Source organism: Triticum dicoccoides, chromosome 5B, assembly GCF_002162155.2.
Source record: "Triticum dicoccoides isolate Atlit2015 ecotype Zavitan chromosome 5B, WEW_v2.0, whole genome shotgun sequence".
Classification (NCBI taxonomy): Eukaryota; Viridiplantae; Streptophyta; class Magnoliopsida; order Poales; family Poaceae; genus Triticum; species Triticum dicoccoides.
In genome coordinates this window covers 303,412,309-303,418,489 of record NC_041389.1, presented here as the reverse complement: position 1 = coordinate 303,418,489, position 6,181 = coordinate 303,412,309, and positions in this window count along the sequence as shown.

Here is a 6,181-nt window from a genome sequence, read left to right as displayed (position 1 = left end):
CGTTGGAAACATATCAAGAGGTTTTGCACTGATAGAGATACTCATAAGCCCAGGCCAAGCAGTCTTGTATAGATCTTGATTTTAGAAATCCATATTGATTTGTATGAACCAATTTCAGAATTATACTGTCTGTAATATGTTGGCTAGCAGCTTAGTGATAATCTTATGGAGCAATTGAGCAAGGAGATGAGCCTGAAATCATTTGGTGTAACTGGTGCATCTTTCTTTGGAATGAGTGTTATGAAAGAACTGTTGATGCTTTGCAAATTTATGGCTCCTTTGAAGAAATCATCTATCAATGCATAAAAATCTGGGGAAATGATGTCCCAGCAGAATTTAACAAAGTCAGTGTTGAATCCATCCGGCCCAGGGGCTTTATCAGAGGGTAGATTTTGAACCACTTTATCAATTTCATCCTTAGAGAAAGGTTGCTCCAGAACTGAGAGATCAGTACTTCTGTCAATCAAAGTATCTAAGTCAAGAAGACTGAAAGTAGGAGTGGATGTGCTGAGCCTCTTCTTGACAGCATTCAAGAGGATACCATCCTTTGCATTATGTTCTCTGCACATATTGCCAGCTTCATCTTGCAAACTGTCAATGTGGCTCACTCTATATTTGATGGTGGCATTAGCTTGAAAATACTTGGAATTAGCTTCTCCAAACTTGAACCACCTAATGGTAGCTCTTTGTTGCCAGTAAATCTTCCGCAACTCCAGAAGTTGAAGCAAATGTTGTTTGAGAAAGTTCCTGCCATTCCATTTTGTGATAGATAGAGTTCTGAATTCTTCTAGAGCATCAAGAAGAAGAATCACCTCATTGGTGTTTTTTATTGAGCTACTCAGATGAGAAATAGTCTTAGCTCAGACTTTGAGGCACTTCCTTAATCACTTAAATTTAGCTGATATTCTCTTAGCAGAATATGTGATGTGAATATCCTGTTCCCAGCTTTGTTTGAGCACATCTTTAAAACCCTGCACTTTCATCCAGAAGTTTTCAAACCTGAAAATTTTAGATTTAGGGATGTGTGTGCCAATTTGAATCAAACATGGGGTGTGATCAGAAATTGGTTTGGCAAGAGGCAAGACCAAAGTATTGGGGAATTCATTGGTCCAAGATTCTGAAGTAAAAACCCAATCCAGCTTCTCTAAAAGAGGGGCATCTTGCATATTGCTCCATGTGGAACTTTGTGCGTGCGTATTGTGGTGTGTTAAACTAGCCATATGGTGTATTGTGTTGTCATTTATGTAATCCTGGTGGCCATTAGATGGATATAAAATATATTATGTGTTTGATATGAAATCGTGTGGTGAATATTTGTTTGATATGAAATGTGAATTTTCTTATTAGAGGGTTCAAAAATAGGCGGTAAACCTGCCTATTGGGTCATTGCATTGCACATGGTTACTTATTAAGTTCTGTGGGCGATGACCATTAGCAACACACATAGTTGCTACAAAATGAGTGTGTGGGATCATGAACCACCACACATGATGCCATCCAAGATAACCGTGTGCCTACGCCACCAGGCCGCAAACGTTTGTAACTGGAAAACGTGTGGGATGGATCACCCTATCTCACACGATTTTGTGTGTCGCATTGTGTGTGATAGTGTGATACACTGCACTAATGCAATGTTTTCTTTAGCAAACTTTGTGGGATGTTAAACACATCTCACATGGCTTGTTCCGCCTGATTGTTTGTGATCGCTCTCCCCATCATCCACGTGCACTTCCATGCTTATCATGCGTGATCGGTGGAGTTATCGTAGACGATTAATCTGCATCATGTGTGATGGAACCCCCATCCCCCTATCGAACACCTTCGCAAGGCGATGATTCAAAACATTGTCAGGGAAGGGGTTTTTAACCGATTGGATAGGACGGCTTTGAACTAGTTTTTTTCAGGGAACGACTCTGATGCAATGTTTTCTTTAGCAAACTTTGTGGGATGTTAAACACATCTCACATGGCTTGTTCCGCCTGATTGTTTGTGATCGCTCTCCCCATCATCCACGTGCACTTCCATGCTTATCATGCGTGATCGGCGGAGTTATCGTAGACGATTAATCTGCATCATGTGTGATGGAACCCCCATCCCCCTATCGAACACCTTCGCAAGGCGATGATTCAAAACATTGTCAGGGAAGGGGGTTTTAACCGATTGGATAGGACGGCTTTGAACTAGTTTTTTTCAGGGAACGACTCTGCACTAGTGCCTGCTGTTGGTGTTTATTTGGTCCTTAGCATTCATGGGCCCAGGCCTTTAGCCGAGCCTTATGTCGCATCGGGCCTACCTGGAGGGGGATTCCCTCGTAAGTACTCCTACATGAGAGCGGCATTTTCGAGAAAATTGACAGCTAATCACATTGATTCAATTGGCATTGACATAACCGCTTACTTGCCATTCTTTTGAATCACTGGTTCAATATTTAGATATCCCAGGACGCTCATTTTCAATTATTTTGAGAAGATCGAAAATGCTATTTAGTTTAGAAAATCAATTAATTTTTGCAGGGATATGTATAGATGTATTTTACATGTATGTAAAATCTCATAAAATTAGATGGTGATTTGTACCCTCTGCAAAAAAGACAAAATCCTCTCCCGAAAACGTTTTTTTTTGCGGTTACTCTCCCAAAAACGTTGAAGGGAAGGACAATTTGTGTACTTGTATTTGTCTTTTTTGTGTACACCATGTATTCTAATATATATTGCTGGAAATTTAGACGCACATACTACACATTTATATATGTATATATGTACACTTCTGAAGAAATATTCAAGATGTGTAAAATCAAGGTTTTAGCTAAAAAAATAAAGAGCTGTGTGGAGACCGGACTCCAAAACTCTCTCTCTCTCTCTCTCCCTCCCTCCCTCCCTCCCTCCCTCCCTCTCTCTCTCATGACTGGTGCAATAAACTGTTTGTCTCCCTAGCAAGCTAAGGTCGCTCAACTGCGAAGTGAGAATTGACTGAATTCTCTCCACTCCAGGTGCAGAACCCAAGAGAAAACTATTGGTCAGGCAAGCATGCATGCACTATTAATGGGATTTAATGTATTGCAGGCATGGAAAGTCCTAGAGGTCGGTCTAGCCAGAGGAGGTACATCATCCATGCAAATGTCCAGCACTCGTTAACGAATATTGTTCGATGTATACTCATTAACGAGTATGTAATCTGTGTGCCCGGCTGCCCGCTATAGATGAGTTATCGTGTGCTGTCTAGCATAGCTCTATAGCTCTACGCCCATTTGACATTTTATGTTCTATCCGGCCACCCCTCACATGGTTCTTACTTAAAATGTACAGTTATGTAGCGGATAGACAGGCCCGCGTCGCCCCCGCTCGGGCGACTCGGCCGGGGTCGCAACCCTAGCCGCCCGGGGCTCCCCGTCCTTCCATCCCTCCCTCCGCCGCCGCCGAATTACTTCGCCGGCCTAGCCCGGGGGCTGACGGCGGTGGCGGAGGCCTTCCCTCTCTCATGCGCCATGGGGGCGGTGCGGAGCCCCGCGGCGTGTGGTGGCACAACCGATCTGGCCTCGGCGGCGTGGCGGGCATGCCTTGAACGGTGGCGGCGCGGCGGCCGGCCCTGCTTCGGACAACGGCCTTGGCTGCGTTCGGCGGCGGCGGCCAGGTCTGCGGTGACGAACCATCGGACCTCAGATCGCCGGTGGCGGCATGGAGGGCCTGGTGGTTGGGTCGGCACCATGCGTGGTTTGCCTTCCGGACAGATCTGATCTGGCCGGTGCGGTCTGCTCGATGCGTGGCGGCTCAGATCGGCGGCAACCCGTGCACACGATGCTTGATGGAGGTTATTCGAGCGGATCCGGATGAAAACCTCGTTCTCGGCTTGATGCCAAGACCGGCGATGGCAGCACTCTTTTATGTCGTTACCTTCCTGAAGGCATCGGCGTGGAGAAGCTCCAGTCCTCTATCCACTACCTCCGGGGGAAACCCTAAATCAGTAGATCGGATGACGGCGGCATGTTGGTGTCGTTTCCTCATCGGGGGCGTCATTCTTGGAGGCGTACACGGGATCGAGGGACTAGTTGGCGGCTTCTTTGGTGGCGCGATGTTTCATCCTACCCATTGAAGGCAACGGATCCCGGTGGCGTGGCGCAGTGGAGATTCGGTGACCGATACGGTGATGGACTCGCGTAGGAGGAGGTAGCGGTCTGGCGTCATGGTGGCGTCGATGGCAGAGTGGCCTGACAAGGCAGAAGCCTCAATATATGTTCTGAAGAAGGACCTGTGGGAATGACGGCGATGCCACATGTGAGTGCGTCAGACCGGATAGTGCCCTAGACCCGGTATGTGGCTCGGCTGGGGCTTCCGGCTTTTGATGATAGGCTTAGGTGAGTGGTCTGGGTATTTGGCCCAGCTAGCACCAATTCATCATATGGATAGGAGTAGTGACATTTGTTGGCAGGATGGCGGATTTAGGCATATTGTTGTAATATTTTGTAAGGTCCTCTAGAATAATCAATAAAGTGGCCGCATGTATCTCCCAGATGCAGAGGCCGGGGGCCATCCTCCTTTTTTTAAAAAAAATGTACGGTCATGTAGACCCAACGGTTATGATTTATTTACTTACAATTATCAAGGTATAACGGATGTGATATATTTATTTTGAATGGTCGGATGCAATATATTTAGAACGATTGTGTAGATTTAATATGCATGACTTTTTTTTATGTATGGTTATGTTGATCTAACGGTTCTAATCTACTCATTAATAGATGGTCCACCAAATCAACGACCGAGAGTGTTTTGTATTTTTAGAGTTCCTACCACTATTTCTTCTTCGTGTTGTGCTTTTAGTACACATTATAGGTATAAGTAGAGAGAAGAGGGTTATATGTACATGAACCAACAACGCCTTCACAAACTCCAAGGTAAAACAAGAGAGCAATATCTCACCTCTTGTTGGGCAACTTATATATACACTTTATTGTAGTTGTTGCATGACGAGTTCTTGTTTGATGACATGTCATCTTTTACCAACATACTCCAATAAGGTGGTCATCAATTTCTGCGAGCTTTCTCCGCCAGCGGCTTATACTTAAATTTGTTCGAGCTTTCTCCTCCAGCGGCCTATGTAGTGGTCGGCATCTCTCAGTCAACAGTGTTGGTTGCCGTATGGTCAAATTTTTCTCATAGTTTTCACACTTGCACAAATCAAAAAGTCAATGAACGTGTGTTAACTGTGTCATGGAAATAGTTATTTCTCTGAGAAATGATAAATCGGCTCAAGGAAACTGAACATATAGATACCAGTATTTTGAGCAGGATGGAATGTGCCGAGATGCCTCGTCGCCGCCATCATCCGGCGAGTAGTCTCCACGGGCGGGGGTGAAGGAATGACGGAAGGGGGCAATAGGGACTAGTACATGTCAGTAGGAAAAGCAAGGTCACAGGTCCATAAATTGGGGTTTGAATGGAGTAATTAAGAACGAGAAAGAAGGAAGAGAGAGCAAAACGATCGATGGCATCTGCGAGCTGAAGATGTTATTGCTCTAGCAGCTCATGCATGCCTGCACGGCACTGCGCTGCACTGCACTGCACTAGCTGCGGCATCCGGCCGGCTTGAATGGTAAGTTGGTCTCGGCATCCACGCTAGCTCTCTCTCCCTCCCACACGCTAGCTGCTCGTCCATGTAGGTTATTAATGGAAGGGGAGGATAGAAGATCGAGGAGAGGTGTGGACGGCTGCAGAGAACCCTACTTAACTCCATCTCCATGCACACTATACGATCAGTGTCTTGTGTGTGACCAGTACTGTACGAGTTTCAAGTCAACTTGGATCGAGGTGTCCCATGCCATGGCTATCACTGACATGCATGCAGGAGCGGCCAACCTTAGTACGTACGTACGTACGTGTGCGTGCAACAAATTAGCCCTAGCTTAGCTTTAGCCATGCCATGTTGTAACTTACTCTAGCTTAGTCTTACCTTAGCTTTATTTTGCTTAGCTTAGCTTTCTTTACTATTATTTGTTCAAACTTTGAATATATATGTATATAAATGCGCTGAGGGGAGAAATTCTCACAGTTCCGCTTACAAATACAAATTAGCTCGGGATCACCTTTAATCTCTCTTCTTTTGTTGGAAGTGTTGTGCTTTTATTTAAAATGTTCTCGACAGGACATCCAAGTTTAGTACATCGCTAATACAAGTGGCACATGAA